Raw genomic sequence first — 20,611 nt, 5'->3', positions numbered from 1 at the left:
GAGGCGGTGGGCTGGGGTGGGACTGGACGCCTTCCAGGCCAGTGTCTTCTTGTGGCCGCACCTGCTGGGCCTTTTGTTCCTCAGTCGGAGGGATCCTGGAGGACCAGCCCCCTTCCATCTTGGCTGGAGGTGGTTGGGCCAAGAACCACTAGGTGGTGTTCGGCTCAAAGCATCCCTGGAGGTACCCAGAAGGAACTAGTTGGGGTGGGGGGTACAGATGGAAAGGAGGGACCTTTGGGGGCCAGCTGTGGGCAGCCCGTGGCAAGCTCTGGCCTCCCTCAGAGGTCTGGTGCCAGGCGTGGCCTGCTGCCATTAGCCTGTTCCGAGGGAGTGCCATCCACTCCGGGTCCTGCCGTGGTCCACCCCGAGGACAGAAAGGCAGCGGGGTGGGTGTGCAGGGCTCCGCGTGGCGGATGCTGAGCCAGTGTGCCGTGGACAGGGGGAGGCTGCCTCCACGGTCCCCCCCGGCTTCCCGGAGGCCCTGCAGCCTGCCTGCCCTGGATAGGCCTGTGGACACAAAAAACAAAGGGGAAGAGCCCCGCTCATTTTAAGGAACAGCGCAGAAACAAACCGTTCTGTTGATCGCCGTGTTTATCTTATTAGAGTCTGTTTCAGGCTGGGGGTTGGATTGCCGAGAACTGGATTAAGGGCGGGGGGGGGCAGCTGTCTCTTGGGATGTGAGTGATGTCTCTCCCCATCTGGCACTCCGGAAGTCAGCTGGGCGGGTCTCGGGGCCTACTGGACAGGCGGTGGGGAGGGTAGGAAGGGTGGGGTGGCGTCCGTTTGCCTGAGGTTTCTGGGGAAGGGGACATAAGGCGGGTGTTTGGGGGTATCCCTGCTAAGCCCTGGCTACCCAGAGTGTGTTCTGTGGACCACCAGTGTTGGGTTTACCCAGGAGCTTATTAGAAATGCAGGATCTCAGGCTGCCACCTCAAACCCATTGAATTTGAATTTTAACAATCTCCAGATGATCCTTCCATTTTGATGCATATTAGGCTTACCTGGGTAGCTTAATTTTTTTTTTTTTTTTTTAACCCAATGCTCAGACCTGAGTTTATGCCAATCAGAAACCACTGGGAGTGGGACCTGGGCTTTAGGATGATTTTCCAGCTGCCTGGGGGGAGGGGACAGTGGTTTCAGCAGGTAGCCAAGTCTGGGAACCTGGACTATGAGATCCCTTTCTCCCCTCCAAATCTTGTCCCCCCTACCATAGGGTTTAAGTTTCCCACTTCCCCACTCCCCAAGGTCTGCTCCTACCTTGGTTGGATTGAAATGTCTTGGGGCTGGCTGAGCTTAGACTGAGTCGTATTAAATTTCCTATCTCCCCTGGAAGGGTAACCTGGAATCATTTCCATTCCTCTAGGCTTTAGCTTGAAGGAGGTTATGGGATGCTCCCCACCTAACAAACTGAACGTGGGTTGGGCATGAGGGTGGCGTTATATAAAGCAGTAACAGGAGCAAGAATCCATTCTGCTGCCCGACTTTGAGTTGGAGGGTGTGTTGTGGTTTTGCTTGCTTCTTTTTGATGAATTTTCTAGTACGGGCAAGGCATCTAGTTAGGTCTCGGGTGTTGCATGGTGCATCGGAGCTAAAATGCTTGAGTTCCTTGCCCTGTAGTCAAGAGCCCCACGTTGCATTTGAGGTTGGTCTTGGGATAAGTTGGTGGGCATGGTGGAAGAAGCTGTCCCAGCAGACGTGTGTCCGCAGGTTAGGGGGGCGGTTTCTGGGGCACAGGGGATGCTGCCCTGGTGGTAGGCATTGGTTGCTGGGGTTGGCCACAGAGTACCAGCCTGGACCCTGTCCTCTGTAACTCTAGAAACCACGGGAGTGATCCAAGCCCCAAGATGATGTATGTATGTGTGCATCCAGCGAAAGAACAAAACACCACCCAAACAATCCTCTCCCTTGTGAGTGAAGGTTACAAGTTTTCTGTTTCAAATCTGATGGTATTATTTTTCCCCTTTTTTCTTTCTTCTCTGTTTTCATTTGCCAACCTAGGGGTCTAGAGTGATTTCTTTGAGCCTAATGATGGGGAAGCTTAGAATGGGGCTATTATCTTAAACACCTTTTGAAATACTACTCTTCCTGGTGTCTGAATCAAGTTGGACAGAGGTCGGATTTAAAGATTAAATATCTATTTTAGCAGCAGCAGCAACTCTGCTGGTAACCTTGCACATTTGCTTAGGAATTATAGGGATGACACGCAATGGCCTTGCACTCCAGAAACTTACAAAGGAGTAAATGAAAATATGGCTAGTAAAGATAGGGACCGGGCACAGAGCTAGATGTTCCTCATGTGCTATCCCATGTCATGAGTTCAGATGTGCCATGAGGTCAGAACATAAAAAAATTCAGAAAAGTGTCATGTAAAAGGGCCCCCCAAAACAGTACAACTCAGGACTGTGGCAATAGATTATTATTATTATTATTATTTTTGGTAAAGGTCCACTGTAAATTTGTTTTAGCTTGGAAAAAGATTGCTATCCAATGTAATATTCATTTCATTTTCTTGTAGGTCTGGGTATTAGGATGATCACCTGTATTTCTTTGAAAGTATCCTTCCCGTTTGCCATGTCTGTGACGAACAGAGGAAATGGATTTTTGTCTTGATTCAGAATGAATGCAGTTTTATTCTATATTAAAGACTAAACAGTTATTAAACTCCTATGTTGTTGGGAGGTTGGCTGGCATTCAGAGACTGCTCCCTCTGTATTTTAAGTTTGAAGATGAATTTTACTATGTTCTTTCTGGGTATAACTCTCCCTTCTTTTTCTAGGTGAAATCAGAGGTGTGAGGCTGACCTGGGGAGGTGCTCCAAGCCAAGAAAGAAGGATAAGAAAGAAGGTGAGTGGCGGGCGGTAATCAGAGAGGAGTCACACCCCTGCTGCTCGGGTCGCTCTGGGGGTTTTTATTCCGTCTGCAGCAAACCTCCCTTTCCCAGACGTCCCTACTGCACCCGCACCCGCGTGCGAGCCCAGAGGGCTGATTGGCAGGCAGGAGCCTTGCAGTTAGCTGTCGGAGAAGGTCCAGAGACACAGGTCAATAAATACTAACAGTCATTGCAGTGAATTCCAGGTGGGCTGGGTTCTCACCGCGTCTACCTGGGTAAACTCGTTCTCACCTCACCAGCAGGTGAGCATGTCATACCCAACCTACAGATGAGGAAGCAGAGGAACGCTTCCTCACCTGGGGTTGCCTTCTATCACTGCCTCCTTCTCTAGGCTGCTGACCTTCACTTCCCTAGCCCTCGGTTTTCCCATCTGTAAAATGGGGACAATGAAAGAGCCATCCCTGCCATGTCGTGGCATGAGATGAGAGGATTCAGGGTGACTTGCCCGGCATAGTGCCTGGGATGGGTTAAGGACGAGTTAATGTCAGCGGGGTTTTTGTTTTTTGTTTTTTCTTCATTAGCTCTGGATAGGATCTTGGGTGGATTATTAAGCCTCTGTTTCCTCACCTAGAAGATAGTGATGCTGATACCTTGTCCTCAGGGGAGGTCGTGAGTTACATGAGATAATACAATGAATACCAGTAAAAGTCTAGACCATGACAGATGCCCTATCTCTTCCCTTCCTTATGTATCTTACTCCGCATGGATCAGGCAGAAGGAAGATGTCCAATGGTGTTAACTCCTCCATCCTCTAGGACACTAAATCCTGGCAATTGCTCCCTGGCAGTTTTCGGATTTGATCCTTCCCCTCCCTTCTCCCAGCCACCCTGTTGATCTTGACTTTGGTAGCACAAGCTGGGATCCTCACGAGGGGCTCCGACCTTTGGATTTCCAGCCTTTCTTTCCCAAAACGATCCTACCTGTGTCTTCTCTAAACTTCTTTTTTTTTTTTAGATTTTATTTATTTATTTGACAGAGAGAGAGACAGCTAGAGAGGGAACACAAGCAGGGGGAGTGGGAGAGGGAGAAGCAGGCTTCCCGCGGAGCAGGGAGCCCGATGCGGGGCTCGATCCCAGGACCCTGGGATCACGACCTGAGCCGAAGGCAGACGCTCAACGACTGAGCCACCCAGGCGCCCTCTAAACTTCTTTCTTAAACCCAGTATTCATCATGCCACTTTCTGATTAAAAAAAAAAAAAAAAAAAAAAGGCAAAACAAAACCGAAAAGCAACCTTGTCATAGTTCTCTACTGGTTATCCCGGCAACCGATTCTCACCGGACACTTAATCTTAATTGCTACCACTTCCTACCCAAATTTGGATCCTCATAGCCAAACTGACCTGCTTTATATCCTCCCCCCCAAACCTGGAGTATTTCCACCCCTGCCTCCGTACTCACCCCCGGGTTGTTCCCATGTTGCCATCTCACCTCCTCAAAACCCCACAAGCACAGGGGCCCACCCAGGGCGCTGGACGCTCCTTCAGCTGGAACACCAGCTTCCGTTCTCCTCCCCCGCTGGTGCCTTGACAGCGCTGGGGGTGGACTGGGGCCTGTTTTCTGTTACTTGGGTGTTACTTCTACCCCGTCCCTCTCTTCCTGCATGTTTTCTGCAGAGACGAGGTGCTCAGATGATGGTGTGGGTCTCAGGTGGGAGGGCGGGCCTGGGGAGGAGTCGGTTGGTGAAGGGGTTCCTTAGCGGCTGTGTGTGTTTGGGTAACTGGCAGGCCGTGTGTGAGTTGGGGCGGGGGTGTGACTGAGTGACTGCAGGGGAATTTCCAGGCCGATTGTGAGCACTGCCTTTGTGAACACAACACCCTCCGCCTTAGCCCGCCCTCTGCCTTCCCTCCGCAGGTGACCTCAGCCTGAATAGCAGGTCATTCCCTAAGATCCAGGGCCCCTTGCACCCTTGGGAATGGCCTAACAGAGCGTTATGGGAGGCCCACCGTGTGCCAAGACTGTTCTAGGCAGAGAACACCATCCTGCTGTCGTGGGACTGGCCTTCTAGTGTGGGGGAGGGTAGATGATGAACAGCAGAATAGTAAATATGTTAATTATCTCACACATAAGGTGATAGTGTTGTGCAGAAGAGCAGACCTGGGGGCAGGAAAGGCAGGCCAAGTGCGCACGGCAGGGACGGGAGGGCAGGTTGCAGTGTTGAACAGGGCAGGCACCTCACTGAGGAGGTGACCCCTGAGCACAGGCTTGAAGGAGCCAGCCCGTGAACACGTTGGGGAAGAGTGTTCTGCAGTGGGAACGGTGACATTCAGGCTGAGGACAGGAGCAGCGGTGGGGTTGGAATGAGGCCCAGGTCAGGGAGAGCCTGGGGGGCGGGGTGGGGGGGCGTCAGGCTTTCCCACTGAGGGACCTGGGAGCCACAGCAGGGTTCTGAGACAAGCGTGCTGTGGTCGCACTTCCTAGGGGCTGGTATGGAGACCGAGAGGGGCAGAGCAGTGGAGGGGCGATGGCACGCACGGAGGGGGCATTGAGGTGCTTGTTCCTGTCCGGCCCGATCCCATGTATGTGACAACGGAATGGCATTTACAGTGGGGATGAGCAGAGAAGCTTCCAGGCCGTTCCTCAGGGGCTGATTCTCAACAGCTGTGATTGCCTAATTTAGGATGGCCTCTTACACCGGGGTGGTGGCTTCCCATGAGGGTCCGTCTCCGCTCTCTCTGCCTGCAGAGCTACCAGGCGTCAGACGGGCCCGCTGTGGGATCAGCAGCAAGGAAGAGAAGGGAAAGGGGAAACAGAAGGGAATGGGGGGAAGTTATGGGAGGAGGGAGACCAGAGGCCCTCGTTGTCCCGTTCTAGTTGTGGAGAGGGCAGTGGGGGGAGCAGGCTGCCCTCAGAGCTGCAGCTCGAGGCCGTCCCTCGTGGTCTCCGCACAGCCCTCTTGGGGGCAGGGGGAGGCTCTCCCTGTTTCCCTTGCCTTCGCCTCATCTTCCTCCTCCGCTGACAGTTGCAGGAATGTCCTCATTCGCCGTTTGTCCTTCCTGTCCTGTGGTCGCCGTGACCATCCAGGTGGGGCCGGCTCAGCGTGCTCCTGAGCTCACGCCTAACACAATGTGTCTTTCTCAGAATGCTTCCATGAGGACCTGGTCTTGGTGGTGGTTAGCTAATGTCCTGTGATCTTAAGTGCACCGAAAACTTAAGCCCGTAAGGGCACACGCCTCACGCCTGTCTCGGGGGACTTCTCTGTCACCGTGCATATGGCGGAGGAACCAGCTGAGGACGGACGCCGGGACCTCCTCCTCCCCAATAAACCCCAGTAAACCCTTAGCAGCGTGTATGGGTATTTCTGAACGACTCATCCGAGCTCCTGGGCACCGACTCTGCTGGGGACACTGTCTACCCATGGCCGTGTTCTCCTCTACTTCCAGACCCATGGCCCCCGGGGACGTGGGGCAAGATGGAGACCCACATGGCCAGAGTCCGAAGCAGTAACGACACGGTGGTACCCACTGGCGCTGATTTAGTGCACTTCCTTTTAAAGCCCTGTAACAGCCACTGCCTCTTGGCCCCCGAGGCTCCTGTGTGACATCATCAGGAGGAAGAACTTTTTTTTTTTCTTACAGATGAGAAAGCCTGACACGCAGGGAGGACGCTCTCCGCTCGGGTCCATCCGTCCTGTGTGTGCGGGGTGGGGGGGTGCGTAGGGAGAGGTGCTGTGGCTGAGATGAGGATTTCTGCCATAACCATAATTGAGAGTGGAACGCCGGGGCTCTGGGAGAAAGAAGCAAGTCCCGGTTCTGAGCAGCAGTGGGGATGACCTCACCCCAGGGGACGAGAGCCATCCAGAGGACTCGCAGATGGAACTTCCCCTCGGGGTCCAAATGTGAGTCACCGTGGCTCGCGTCTGTGCAGCGGGCTCCGTCCCCAGGCCTCCCACTTCACCCTGGGACATCATGGTCACCGCTCAGGCCCGATGACTCACTTGGTCTCCCCGAGCCAGCCACCGGGGGTGGAGCCTCTCTCCCCTCTGGCATCTGTCCCCTCGGCACTGGGGACGCAGCTTGGCCGGCCGCGTCCCCGGACACGATGTGCAGGACGTGTGTAGAGGAGAAAGCCCCTCACGGCCTGCGAGTGTGCATCACGCTGCTGCTGCCAAAGCCGATTTCCAGATGCAGTTTGGAAAGTCCCGGGGGGCTCCGTGGGGCGCCCAGCGCTGCAGCCGTGCTTTCGGAGCCCCGTGGATGGGCCGCACTTGGATACCTGGGAGGTGGGGGATGCGCGGCCGCCCGCCCCCAGGGAGCACCCTGTCACGCCATGGAGACAAGAGGGGTTCACCCGAAAGGCCACCGGCGGGCGGGGTGTTGTCAGGTTTCCCGCCACACCCAGGTGCGTGGCCTCTCCTGTCCTTCCCCCCTCCCCCTTGGTTTTCATCTTCTGATGATTGAAATAGTGTCATCTCTTCTCAACCTGTCAGTCTCACACCTGCCGGGCGCCCCTGGCGGCGAGACGCCCAGCACTGTCCAGCCTGATGTCATCTGTGTTTATGGTCTGTTTTAGAAACCAGGTAGTGGGAGGGACTTTCTGAGAATTAAAAAAGAGTAAAATCCCCAAACTATTTCAGTGAGGTTTTGGGGTTTGTTTTTTGTTTTGTTTTGTGTTTTCTTTTTTTGCTTCTTTTTTAAAAATTTTTTGTATTTTTTTTTTTCTCTCTCTCTTTCTCTTTTGAATAAGAAACCTTCTTGTAGGAAAATACCATACAAGAGTGGGGGAAGGAAGGGTTCCCTGATGGTTTGTTCTCCCAGGTGAGGATTTTTTATTTAATATGTGTCTCCAGAGCACATGGAACCTGGTCCTGGCCCTGCCAGGCCAGGCCTGCCTCCCACCTGACAGAGCACGCAGAGAGCACGTGGACAGTCATGGGACTCAGTTTATCACCCCACAGCCTCTGTCCTTCCCCAGAGTGATGGAGCTAACATGGCTTCACAGTTTTGTCCCTTGGCTCCTCATCTAGAACTTTCCATGTCCAGTCTTCCCTTGTTTGCCAGCGGAGGGGTGGGAAGATATGAGGGCGCTCTTTGGGGTGAAGGTCCAGGGCGACAGAGACCTAACCCAACATCGGGCCCAGGGGACCACCTGTCAGGCAACCCTCCCTCAGACATCTCTCCAGACTCCTCGGGCCCCTGTCACTGTCCCTGCAGAGGGAGTGGGTGGGGCGGGGGCAGGGCAGACACTGGGTCACGGGGGATGCTGTGTGGCCTCGGCCATGAGGGTCGGCTTTGCAGGGCCCAGCTGACCGGAGAGTAGGGGGTCGAAGGCATGGGCACGAATGTGACTTGGCCCAGGTGTGAGAACTTGTGTGGAAGGCTCGGCCTCAGGGTGACTCAGTCTGCTAGCAAACTACAAAAGGGAAGTGACTCACTGTCAACCCTGAACGAGAACTCCTAAGGCCAGGCCGTCAGCACCTGTCTGGGACGTGGTTAGTTATTAATGCTGCCGGTAAGGGTGTCATGGGAACCGGACGCTGGCCTAGATTGGAGGCAGCTGGGCTTTCCGCAGCCTGCACGCCAGCCCCTCACCTTCTTAGGGCGCCTCTCCGGCCTGAACTCGAAGGCGGAGGAGCCCATGCAGCTCTGGGTTGTACCTTGTCTCCCCAGGTGCTTTGAGGATGACACAAAACTCCACACGGGACGAGGAAGGGCACCGAGAAATGGTTTGGTAAGGGGAAGCCTTGGCTGGAAGATTAGGTCCCAGGAGCCAGCCTGAACCCGGGCATTCTAGGCGGAGTGGCCTGTGGATGGGGCTGGCCCTGCCTGCCCTCCCCTGCCCTCCAGGTGCCGCCTACAGAGTCCTGGTTCCTGGGCCTCCACCAGCTCTGCCGTGAATGCCTTTGGGTGGTGCGGGCTCCTCATGCCAGGGGCCCCAGCCAAGGAACCCTGCCTCCTCCCCTGGAGGCCTGACCCGAGGGTCATTCACTCAGCAGCCCTGCTGACCCGTGGCCCCAGAAGAGGGTAGTGTTCTTCTCGCTCTTCCCTGCCCTGAAGTCATCCAGCCACTTCCCAGGGCTGCTTGAGACAGCTTGGTGAAACAGAGGGCCGGCTTTGAGAACCTCTGTGGGGCAGGTCGGCAAAGCTCAAGAGCCGAGCTTAGGCCTTCGGGTCTCTTTCTCCATGCCTGGAAAAGTATACATGTACACAAGAGCTTCTCCTTCCGGATCCCAAAAGGCATGCTTCGCCGCTCTTGGGAGAGGCCCAGCCCAGACCCAAGTCCTGCCTGCCCCTGGCGGTCCCTGCCCTTCTACTTCCAGCCATCAAGCAGGAGGAGGAAGGTGGATTGAATAGGAAGAGGTGGGAGTTTTAGGAAGTCATGCTCCCCAGGGTCCCAAAAAAGCAGCCCAGCACCCAGAGGGAAGAGCCACCCCCTGATATTTGTTGTCTCCCGTGTAAAGCCCTGAAGTACTCGTGGGCCGCACTGGGGCGGTGGGGATGCCATTTGCCTTCCCGGACTACTGACAGAGCGCCCTGGGCTACCGCCTGGGACACATACTCCCTGGGTGGCCCCGAGCAAGTCCTCGAACCCTCAGGCGGTTTCCCCATCTGTAAAGTGGGAAGAATAACATCACTTGTCCTGCTTACTTGCCAGGGTCTGTGTGAGGCCAGCTGAGATCACTGAGCCATATGGCGAGGCTTTGGGAGTGGCTAAGGGCCACCCAGCTCGGGGGTGAGGCACCGTGGTGCTTATGGTGATTAGCAGCCAAGCAGGGCCCGAGGTCTGTGCTCCCCTGGGAGGGTGGCTTTCCAGGCACCCACCTGGGGCTTAAGAGCTTCGTGGGCCTCCCACAGCTGATAAGTCACCACCTGGTAGGTGTGCTTTGTCTGGTCTGCAGCAGGAACGGAGAGCCTGCCCTTGGCTGCAGCAGAGAACGTTCCTCTGCCTTCTCTCCCTTCCCCAGTGGGCTGAGAAGGAGCAAGGAAGGGCCTTATCTCTTAGGGTTTCCTGAGGAACCTGCCACCTGCCCATATAGAAACTCTGGGGGTGCTGAGTCTCAGTCTACATAGTCATGGAGGTGCTGATTTAGGTGTCTCTGGCCATGTGGTCTGTCACCGTCTTACCATGAAAGAAGAAGGAGGCATATAGTTGTGTTGGATTGTATCTCGTAGTGCGGTTCATTGTGGAGGCGCTCCACAGATAGTCGTTGAATATACAATTCGTCAGAATCTTTGTTTTGTTCCCAAACGTTCCACGCATTCATTGAAAGGAGGAACGCTGAGGTTTGCGGGGGCCTCTCTGGTGGGGCAGTAAACATCTGGTGAGTGCCTGCTCCTTGCCCAGCACCGTGCCAAGTGGCTTGGGTTCCGTCCTTGCTCTCGCAAAGCCAGACTCTCCCTGACCATCTCCTTCCATCTCCCGTCCAGCCCAGGATCTCCTCTGAGTCTTTCTGGAGAGGTGTCCTCTGTGGGAACCCTTGCATGGTGGAGAATTCCATCTCTCCTGAGGCCACCCGCCCTCGTCCTTTCAGGAGACTCCGGCTGCCTCCAGGTCCTTCCAGAAGGGACCGGGAAGAATCCAAGAAGACCTTGTGGAGTTGCTGAGACCTGAAGTAAAGGAAGCTGAAGGAGAGAGTGTCGCTGCAGGCCATCTGCAGTGCATCGAAGAGCGTCCCCCAGAAGTCACAGCCACCCAGAACCTCAGACGTGACCGTGTGTTTGCAAATAGGGTCTCTGTAGATACGATTCATGAAGGACGCACTGACAAGTCCTGGGGGGGTGGGAACAGAGAGACACAGAGAGGATGGGGATCTCCAGATGGGAACAGAAATGGAGGGAGGGGTCCACAGGCCAAGGACAGCTAGCAGCCAGCAGTAGCCGCTGGGACATACCCCTGGAATGGGTACCCCTCCTGGCCTCTGGAAGGAACCAGCCCTGCCCACACCCTGATTTTGGACTTCTGTCCTCCTGAACTAGGAGAACAGAAGTGTCTGTTGCTTTTTGCCACCAGATTGTGGCCATTTGTTAGGGCAGCCTCGGCAGAAGAGTATGAGGCAGACGAGAACGTGCTCTGCGGCGGGTTAGGGGAACAGGCTTGAGGTGAGGGGTCCAGGGGACCAGACTGCGTGTAAGGAAACAGGACTGGTTCGTATGTTAGGGGCGAGAGTCTGCAGGCCCGTTGGCCCGTGGGTGGAGGGCCGTGATGCCAGGCTGAGGTGTGTGTGGAGCAGAGCCCTTCTGCCAGGGGACAGTCTTCACAATCCAGAAAGGTGCTGACCCTGGATTCTTGGACTCTCTCTGCCAAATTGTGACTTATAGGATGACAGGGGTAGTTATAAGGTGCTTAGGGTTAGAAAATTTTATAAAAGGCAAGGAAAATATTCAGGATCCATACTCGGTTATATATCCATCCCTTATTTTTTTAAAAAATAACATTTCAGTGTTTTCATGGTTGTATAGTATTTCATTGTAGGACCCATGGCATAGTTATGGTTGAACAGTTCTTTGATGTTTCTCATGTTTCTTCTTTTGCTGTGAAAGGCTCTGAAGACCATCCGGGTAGCAAGAACTTGATCCATATCCGTCCTAGTTTCGGGGGGCTGCTGTAACACGTCACCACCAACTGGGTGGTTTAAAACAACACAAATGTAAGGTGCCTGGGTGGCTCAGTCGGTTAAGCATCCAACTCTTGATTTTTGGCTCAGGTCATGATCTCAGAGTCATTCAAGTCCCTCATTGGGCTCAGGCGCTGGGTATGGAGCCTACTTGAGATTCTCTCTCTCCCTCTCCCTCTGCCCCTCCCCGCCACCACCCTGCTGGCATATGCATGCTCTCTCTCTTAAAAACAAAAACAAAACCCACAAATGTGCTCTCTTACAGTTCTGGCAGCCGGAAGTCTGAAATGAGTCTTATGGGACTAAAATCAAGTTGTGGGCAGGGCCGGTTCCTTCTGGTAGCTCCAGGGAAGAGTCGTTCCTGGCCTCCTGCAGCCTCTGGAGGCTGCCACACTCCTTGGCTTGTGGCCACATCACATCAGCCTCTGGCTCGGTGTTCACGTCCGTTCTTCTCTCTGTACTCAGCCCTACGTCTGCCTCCCTCTGAGAAGGACCTTTGTGGTGGCATTTAGGGCCCATCTGGATAATCCAGGATCCTCTCCCCATTTCAAGACCCTTAACTTAATCCCACCTGCCAAGTCCCTTTTGCCACATAAGGTGACATTTACAGGTGCCAGGGGTTAGAATGGGGACTCTCATTTTTGTGGGGGAAGCGGGTGTCGTTAACGAGCCTGTCCCGATGTCCATGACTGTTTTCTCACAGTAGATTCCTGTATGTGGAAACACGGGGCACAAGGGTCCGACTGACGTTGCAGTGTGAAGCCTCTGCAGAAGGCACCCCGCATCGCGTACAGTGACTGGCGTGGTTTGCTACTGTCCCTTTAAGAGCCCTTCGTAGCCCTCCTAGGAGTCCGACCCCATAGGGAGGCTGGGGACTGAACTCCCCATTACAGGAATCATTTAGAGTCAGCCTCTGGGAAGCTCGGGGCTAATGAGATAATTCACATTAGGAGAGGAAGGAAGTGAAGGTGGCCTGACATCCTTTCTGTCTCTAATTTATATGATTCACTGAAGCCTCCCCCTCTCCCCCGCCGTGGGGCCACCCCTCCTCCGGCTGCCCCTTTGAATTCTGGTTCCACTGTCCACCCTCGTCCTGCCAGCCAGGGCTCTGGTTTCCGGCAAGTCCCAGCATGCCGAGGAACCTGGGAAGGCTGCCTTCTGCCCAGATGAGGCACTCAGGCTCTTTTCTCCGCAGCCGCGCTGCAGACTCCATTCTTCACCTCTTTCTTCTCTTTTCCCAGAGCCTCACCCAGCTCCCCTCCACCCCCACCCCTGCCCCGACCAGTGACCAACCAACTGGTATCTGCGGGACCAAAGGAAAGAGAAAAGCTTTCAACAGAACACAGGCAGGCTCCAGGCTCCAGGGGACCTAGAGGCCCAGGCTGCCAAGATTTTGTCTGCCCCCTCGCGCCCCCCCCCCCCGCCCTGTACTTTTAGAGGGAAGGGAGAGAGAACAAGAGAGATCGTTCTCTTCCTGTTTTGTTCCACTGCCTACTCTTTTGGTCAAAGCTGTCTCTGCAAACATGAAAATCCAGTTTGGGTTTTAATTAGAAAAGTGTGAAGTAACCCAAGGTTCAGGCCATTGGGAGTTCAGATCCAACCCTGGGAGCCTCTCTGGGGGCTGCATGCAGAGCACGGAGAGGGGAGGACCCGGTCTCATCGTGGGCACCCTGCTCTCAGTTGCCCATTTTCTGTAGTGACACCCACCTGCTTTTCTCAGACCTGCTGCCTGGACGGTTCCAGCCTCCCCTCCCCCAAGCCCAGGAAGGGTCCCTGGCGCCCGGAGGGAGGTGTGGCTCTCTCTTGCCCCTGGTTTATTCTTTTCCTCCTCTCATCCTCCCTGAGGGAGGCCATATGGTGGAGTGTTCCGAGTCAGGGCCAAGGGCCAGAGCCGTGCTGGCCCCGGGGACAGTCCAGCAGCCCTGATGTGCCGTGTGGGTGGCCCGTCCCGTGAACTTGCTGCCTGACCTCCCCCGGCCTCCGAGAGCCCAGCTGCAGCCTTGGGTAGCAGCCTGGCTGCGTCGTGATGGGCGGGTGCCGAGGCCCCGCGTCCCCCCTGTGCCCTTGGCACCCGCGCCACATGCCGTCCGGGCGGTGCTGGGCCCGGGCCCCCGGGGCCCCCTTTCCCGTCGGGGTAGCCTGAGCTCGCTCGCCAGGTGCTAGTGTCTCCAGTGAGGCGGAAAGAGCGGGCGGCCCAGAGGCTCCAGGAGGAGTGCACACAGGCTGGAAGGAGGAGAGACGCAAGGGCGGGACCCAGGCGCTGGAGGCGAAGGACGACCATGCGCTTCCAGGTTGACCCGCCACAAAGCTCGCGTCCTCGCCTCAGCCCCGTCCTGAGCTGCGGCTGCCTCGTTCCCCGTGGGGGCTTTTGAGGAGGGGCCGTGTCACCTGCTCCCTGTATCGGGCACGCACCCCCACACGTTTTAGGGAGGGAGCACGCAAGGGACCTAAAGGCTACAGACAACGTTATTGATTTCAAAAGGAAAAAAAAAAATACCGTCAGATGGGCCTGGAGTTCCTGTACACCTGTGAGGTCTGGTCTGGACCAGGAAAATAACCAAGCAGTGACTCATCGTCCTTCCTTCCTGGGAAGCACACTCCTGTATTTTTTAGTACAGATAGGAATAGAGGTGATGATAGTGACAGACAGACTTACGGAGCCTCTTGTATTTCCCTCAGTCCCCACGACAATCCTACGACGGACTACGTACTGCTCGTATTCCCGTTTAACACGTGGGTGAGAGAGAATTGAGGGGACTTGCCCGAGATCCGGGACTTGGGGCTTGATTTGACTCCGTTTCTATAAGCAGAGATGTCTCTAGTGCGATGTGCTTCCTGACTGTTCTCCTGTCCGTAGGGATGAGTGTCTGTGGCCCACGGCCCTCCCACACCTGTTGAGATAACTAGCCTATGTTGCTAGGGATTCGCTTGTTCGCTCACTCACACTGGCCTCTTCGGGGCCAGACACTAAGCCAGGTACTCCGGACACAGAAGGGAAGCCTGGTTGCTGCAGCGAGCCTCCAGCTGCCCCGGGACAGACCTGCGAGGTGCTGAGGAGGGACGTTCGGGGCCCCCGAAGCCTGCCAGCGCTGCAGTCCTTGAATGCACGTGCTCTTTCTCTCCCACGTGGTTGACAGTCCTTGGTGTTCCAGACCCAGACAAGTCAGAGGTCCCGCTGTGTCCTCACTGCAGGCTGGCCACGAGCCCTCACACGTCTGGGTAGACAGTAGAGTCCTGCAAGGGACTTCAGGGACCCGGTGAGAGCACCTGTCCGTTGATCCCTCCTGAGGAAAGAGGGTAGCACGTGTCATCCTATGGAGCCCCATCCCTGGCATGACTCACAGAGGACAGAGGAGCTCCTGCAAGGCCTCCAAGTAGGTGTCTCTCTGTCCCCGTGGTCCCCATTGTTAGAGCAGAGCTGGACCCTCTCGGGCCCAGTCCCCTATTAGCTATTGTTATATTGGCCATCTGGAGAAGGAGAGGAGAAGGGCCTTGTGATTGGCCATTAGGTGGCCCCTGAGGGACAGGCTGCATGATAAGGAGAGGACAGAGGGGAGTGTGGGACTGGGGTCCCTATTATCTTTAAAGTCCATCTTTAGGAACAATCTCCTGCAGATAAACAAGGGACCCAGGTTGGCTGGTTCGGAAGGGTCTTTGATCCACCTAGAAGTTAATGCTTTTCAATGGAGAACCACAAAGCAGCCCCACCCTGGGCCACAGAGATAACAGGCTGGTGCAATCACAAACCACCAGCCTCTTGATAATGCCCGGTTTTATTGAGGTCTGGTTTTCACCCAATGGGAACACATCCGGCGAGCATCAAAGGGAGCAGGCATCACCTTGTGCAAAGAATCCTCTGCCCTCAGGTGTGTATGTGCTGGGAAGGGTGCGTGTGGGGCTGTGTGTGCACAAGGCTGCCCGTTGGCAATTTCCTTTCTATAGATCAGAGGCCACCAGCCCCAGGGGGCCTTGACCAGCCGTGAACACCATTCCCCTCTTCCGGCTGGTCCAGCTCCTCCGATGTCCCTGCAGATGGTGATTTCACCCCATACATGTAAGGGGCGCGCTGTGTCATTTCGTGCTCGGCTCCGTGTCAAAGGCAGTTGGTATAAGGTTGTCAAGGGAGCCATGGGGTGGGTGCTCTGAGGACACAAAGCCTGAAGGCCTATTGTTCGGTGATCTCAGGCTTGGTCTTTTGGAGGCGTCTGCACTCCATGGAACAGACCCCAGGGATGTATGTCTCACCTAGGAGAATGGAAGGAGCGGGCCATGGGGGATGGTGGAAGAACAAAAGGGAAGCATAGGGTCGCATCTTTGCAGGGGGAGGGTTGATGGACCAATTGGTTGAGTGTGGCCCCACGGGAAGGAGCATCCTCCTCCCCTACCCCCGGGCCGTGCCTCTTGGCTGCCTCATATTTCATCTGGGCAGTCAGGATGCTGGACATCATGCATTGGCCTCTGGAGACAGGAGCAGAGAAACAGCACCATGCAAACAGAACATCTGGAAGCTTTTTAAAGTTTATTTTTTAACACATTTGCAAGAGTCAGGACGTTTGCACACGAGGTTTACAGGCTGGAGGGAACCAGGGGTTTTGTCAAGTGGGGGGATTTTGAGGCTGGAGAAGGGCGGTGGTATAGGGAGAGGGATGGGGGAGCACTGGAAATGGCCAGTGTCAGCAGCCAGTCCTGCACGCTTTGGGCTGGTAGCCCAGGAACCTGTTAAAACAGAAAAAGCACCTGAGTTCCTTCCTTGCCTCTCCCATACCACTGGTACAGAGCAACTGGAGTTCTTCTACCTTGTTCCGATCGGCTGCATGAAGTGGGCTGAAAGAGCAGAAGGCAGGACCTCTGAGAAAGGATGGGAACGTGCTGGTGGGCTCCATCGCGCTGAGCCTTAGCCTCTTAGAGACTCACTGTGGGGTGGGGGTGGGGGCTTTTCTGCTGAGGGTTACAGACTCATACCTGTCCCTCATCTTTGCATCTGGGCTAGCCAGGCGGGGCTGCCATAGGCAGGAGACAGAGAGGCCAGCTCATCTGGGTGCTGCCATGAAGGGGGGATACCGAAGAATGTCAGAGCCCTGTGAGCTTCTCTCTCGCCCCGCCTCCTCCTCTTCCTCCTCCTTTTCTCCACTCCCCCCCCCCCCCCCCCCCCCCCGTCCCTAGCCTCCCCCAGTGACATGCTGGACTTAATGGTTTGGGCCAAGGGAAACGAGGAAGAGCTTGGCTCAGCATTTCATGCAGGGCAAGCAGGGAGGAAAATAATGGAGGAAAAGACAGTTCCCAGCAGGACAATTTACACATGACTTCATCTTTCTTTTCAAGGAGCATCAACCTGTTTGCCTCTCCCTTTCTTCACTGCTGGTTCCTCATTGAATTCTTTCCTTCCTTTCTGCTCCAACCCAGTGCGGAGCCCCGGCCAAGCTGATTTGCAGGGCTAGTCCAGTATTTGGGAAATCTCTCCTTGCTCTGAGTGCATCCTTGTGGGAGGATTGTGGTGTCAGCACCTGGGGAGTTTACCAATTGGAAGGAGAATTAATGCTCCCCGTTTCTAAATAGGCCCCACTGCCGTACCCCTGTCTTTATTAAGACAGTTCTTTTTGTTGAATGAGCTCATATTTCTAGCTCATGGGAGCTGGTTCATTGTGTGCTGTTTATTAGGGGAGGGAACTGAGGCTTTGTGTGGTTATTCATGGGAGACACTGAAAGGTGTCCGCCCGGTTTTGATGGGAAATGAGGTGACACAGCCACCAGGAATTCCTCCCCATCTAGTCACCCCATCTGGCGACTAGGATGCCCGTTCCCAGGTTGACAGCAGTCATGCTTTTATAGCGTCTGCTTGGGAGCATCTCGTGTGCTTCCCATAGTTAGGATAGTGGTGTGTCACCTGCCCCGGCTCAGAGCCGTCTCTCCTCCGGGCCTGTTGGCCCTCAGTGTGCAGTGTCTCTAAGCATGGGCCGCACACTGGAATCACCTGGAGAGCTTTAACGGCCACCTTGTCCTGCCCTAGTAGATTCTGATTTAACCCCGCTGGAGGGAAAATTGGAATTTTGAGAAGCGTCCCAGATGATGCTAATGTGCAGCCAAGGTCAAGAATGGACCACCCCCAAGAGAGCATTTCTCAACTGGGAGTGATTTTGCTGACTCTCCCCTTCCTGCCCTTACTCACTTACAATGTCTGAGATACTTTTGAGGGTCACACGGAGAGGAGAGTGCTACTGGATCTAGTGGGTAGAGGTCAAGGATGCTGCTAAGCAGTTTACAGTGCACAGGACAGCCCCCCCCCCCCCAACGACGAAGAGTTATCCAGCCCCAAATGTCATTACTTCCAGAGTTGAGAAACTTTGCTCTAGAATGGTGGTTCTCACACTTGAGTGTACCAGAACCACCTGGAGAACTTGTTAAAACACAGACTGTTGGGCTCCACTCCCAGGGTTTTGGATTCAGTAAGTCTGGGGTGGGGCCTGAGAATTTGCATTTCTAACAAGTTCCCAGGTGCTTGCTCAAGCTGTCGGTCCAGGGCTACACTTTGAGAACCACTAGTCTAGACTGACTCTGCATCCTGTTTTTCTAGATCTGTGATATATTATATCCATTGTGGTTACTAGAAAACTCTAAAATGGCAATGACTTAATAACTAAGAAGAGCATTCTCTCCCACATAACAGAAATCCAAAGGAAGGCCGTCCAAGGCTAGTGTGGTAGTTCTGGAGTTATCAGGGACCCAGGTTCCCATCTTCTTGTTAGATCATCTTAGTGCATGACTCCCATCATCAATGTCCCTCATGGTCCAAAATGGCTGCTGGAGCACCAGCCATCATGTCCTCCTTGAAAGCAGAAGGTAGGAAAGGCAGACAGGGGAAAACAGTGGCGTCCCTCCAACACCTTTTGAACACACTTCCCATGGCACTTTTGCTTACATCTCTTTGGCCAGGTCTTGGTCACATGGCCATAGCTACAAGAAAGGCTGAGAAACATAATCTTTTTATTTTGGGCCACAATGTGCCAGCCAAAACTCAGTTATGTTACTAAGTAGAAAAGCGAGGATACATGGTAGAGTAATCAACTGAACCGCTTCTGCCCATATGTGCATGCCTAATCCTTTCGAAGAGTTACCATTTGTATCTGAATATTTGGCATCTGCCCTGTGCTTTTCATGCAGTATATCATTTAATCCTAACAGCTCTGCAAGGCAGATAATAATATCATCTCTGTTTTTCAGATGACGGACGGAACCGAGACTTGCAGAGATTAAGCCATCAGCCCAAGTTGACAGTCACAAATGGTATAACTTGAGAGTCTGCCTCTAAGCCTGGGCTGCTTCTTGCCTTGGTTGCTCTCAGGGACCTGACCTTTTCCTTCTGAGCCTGCAGGGTTTCTGTTAGACATTTATAAGCCAAATGCGGGACTCTGTCCCTTCTGACCCGCTGCATTCCATTGTCACCTACATCCGCACCGTGATCCCCTCTTCTGTAGATCTACTGAGAGACAGAGGCGTGGTATGCCCGATGGACAAGATTAGTTCCCTATGGCCGTCGTAAAATTACCACAAACTTCGTGGCTTAAAACAACACAAATTTATTCTCATACATTCTGGAGGCTCATTCCACTGGGCTAAAGTCAAAGTACCCGCAGGGCTGGTTCCTTCTGGAAGTGCTAGGGAAGAATCCATTTCCTTGCCTTTTCCAGCTTCTGGAGGCCCCTGTGTTTCCATTTCCTCCCTGAATCACTCCAGACTCCTGCTTTCATTTTCACATTTCACTCCCTCTCCTGTGTCACATCTCCTCCCCACCCCCCACCCCCGCCTCCCTCTTGTAGGGACCCTCGTGGTGACGGTTGGGGCCCACCTGGGTCTTCCAGGATCATCTCTGCACATCAGACCTCTTCTGCCGCCGAGGGTCACATTCACAGGTTGCCTGGATTAGGACGTGGGTGTCTTTGCGGGCTAACAGTCAGCCAGCCACAGGGGCTCTCTTGGTCCAGTGCTGCCTTTCCTGGTCCCCAGCTTTGCTTCCGTGGGCTGTTCCCGACACAGACGCTGCCTACATTTCACTCGGGGAGTTGCTAGGCCAGAGACAGGTTCTGGAGGGCAGGGCGGTGTGTCCGAGGTTTGTCTAATCAGCCCCACTGGCCATGGCAATGGGCATGAAAACACTCAAGTGGAAAAGGAGTGGGGGAAGGGGACCCTGCCCTGGAGGTGGCAGAGTGACTTCACCTGGGCATGATGCACGCCGGACAAGCATGAACAGCAGGTACAGTCAGTCACCCGGCGGCAGGCTTTGCAAACCCTCTGGGCCGCATGTTTCTAGGTCACCTTGCAAACCTCTAGGTGCCTGCTAATCTGTGAGCCCCCCTCTTGCCTTTCTCTAGGCTCGTGGAGGCGTGTCTTCGGCCAAATACAAAGGCTACACCTAGCAGGGTTTATGGGAGGAGGGAGGGCGGCGGGAGTGTTAGGCTCGGTTGGGCTGGTTCTGTCCTAACCTTATTTTCCTTCCCTGCAGTGATTCCCTCGTCTCTATCCCCCCCACCCCATCACAACCACCCCCCGACCCCCAGCCCCGCCTTGGCTGGGTCTGCGGGGATGAGTCTGGGATATTGTATGTTTTGCTTTTTATTTTATTTTGCAAGTGCCTCCCAACATTCCCCTCTGTGTTTCATGTCCCCCTGCCAAGTGCATGCGGTTGCCGGGCAACAAGAAGGAAGTCCCTGTGTGATTCACCCACTGCTGCCAATTAATTTGCTAGCTGCGTGCGTCTCCCCGGGGAAAAGGTTCCTCCTGGCCCTCTGTGAGGGCTGCTGCCCCGGAGGGGAAAGGGAACCGGAGGAGAGTTAGCAGAACTTTGGGGCTCTTCAGGGTGTTTTCGGTTCCAAATGAAAGAGTGTCTGGGTGAGACTTAGGGGTTCCTCTTGGCGGCCAATCAGAGAGCCTCTCGGAGCCCAAGAGTGCCTCTGCGTGGGCACGCTGGCTGGCGCTTCGTGGGTAGGTGGCTCTAACACGCAGACCCCCACCCCCTGCAGCTCGCTGGCAGAGGAATGTCTTCTGTGTTCTCTCTGCTTGGTCTCCCCCCTCCCACCCCCTGGGGCAGGCCCTGACTGGGACCTCCTCCCATCCCTGAGAGTTAGTGCCTTGTCTCTGGGTGTCCCTGCCTGGGCGGTAACCAAAACCCACGGGAG

The 20,611-nt window shown here is 54.7% G+C and overlaps 2 long non-coding RNA genes across 8 annotated transcripts in view; both read left to right on the top strand.

The window, feature by feature from the left end:
* LOC118530356 (uncharacterized) overlaps positions 1-20,611 on the top strand; it is a 161,134-nt gene that overhangs the window by 122,412 nt on the left and 18,111 nt on the right. For all 7 annotated transcript variants that reach the window (XR_013445183.1, XR_004914593.2, XR_013445184.1 and 4 more), the window contains exon 2: positions 2,777-2,844. This is a non-coding gene — a long non-coding RNA (uncharacterized LOC118530356). The remainder of the gene's footprint in view (positions 1-2,776; positions 2,845-20,611) is intronic.
* On the top strand, positions 12,988-19,948 carry LOC144380887 (uncharacterized). The gene is made up of 3 exons (XR_013445190.1): positions 12,988-14,815; positions 18,660-18,722; positions 19,939-19,948. It is a non-coding gene; the product is annotated as an uncharacterized LOC144380887 (long non-coding RNA).

This window comes from Halichoerus grypus, chromosome 2, assembly GCF_964656455.1.
Source record: "Halichoerus grypus chromosome 2, mHalGry1.hap1.1, whole genome shotgun sequence".
In the NCBI taxonomy this organism is placed as follows: domain Eukaryota; kingdom Metazoa; phylum Chordata; class Mammalia; order Carnivora; family Phocidae; genus Halichoerus; species Halichoerus grypus.
This window is presented reverse-complemented; position numbering and strand designations above follow the sequence as displayed.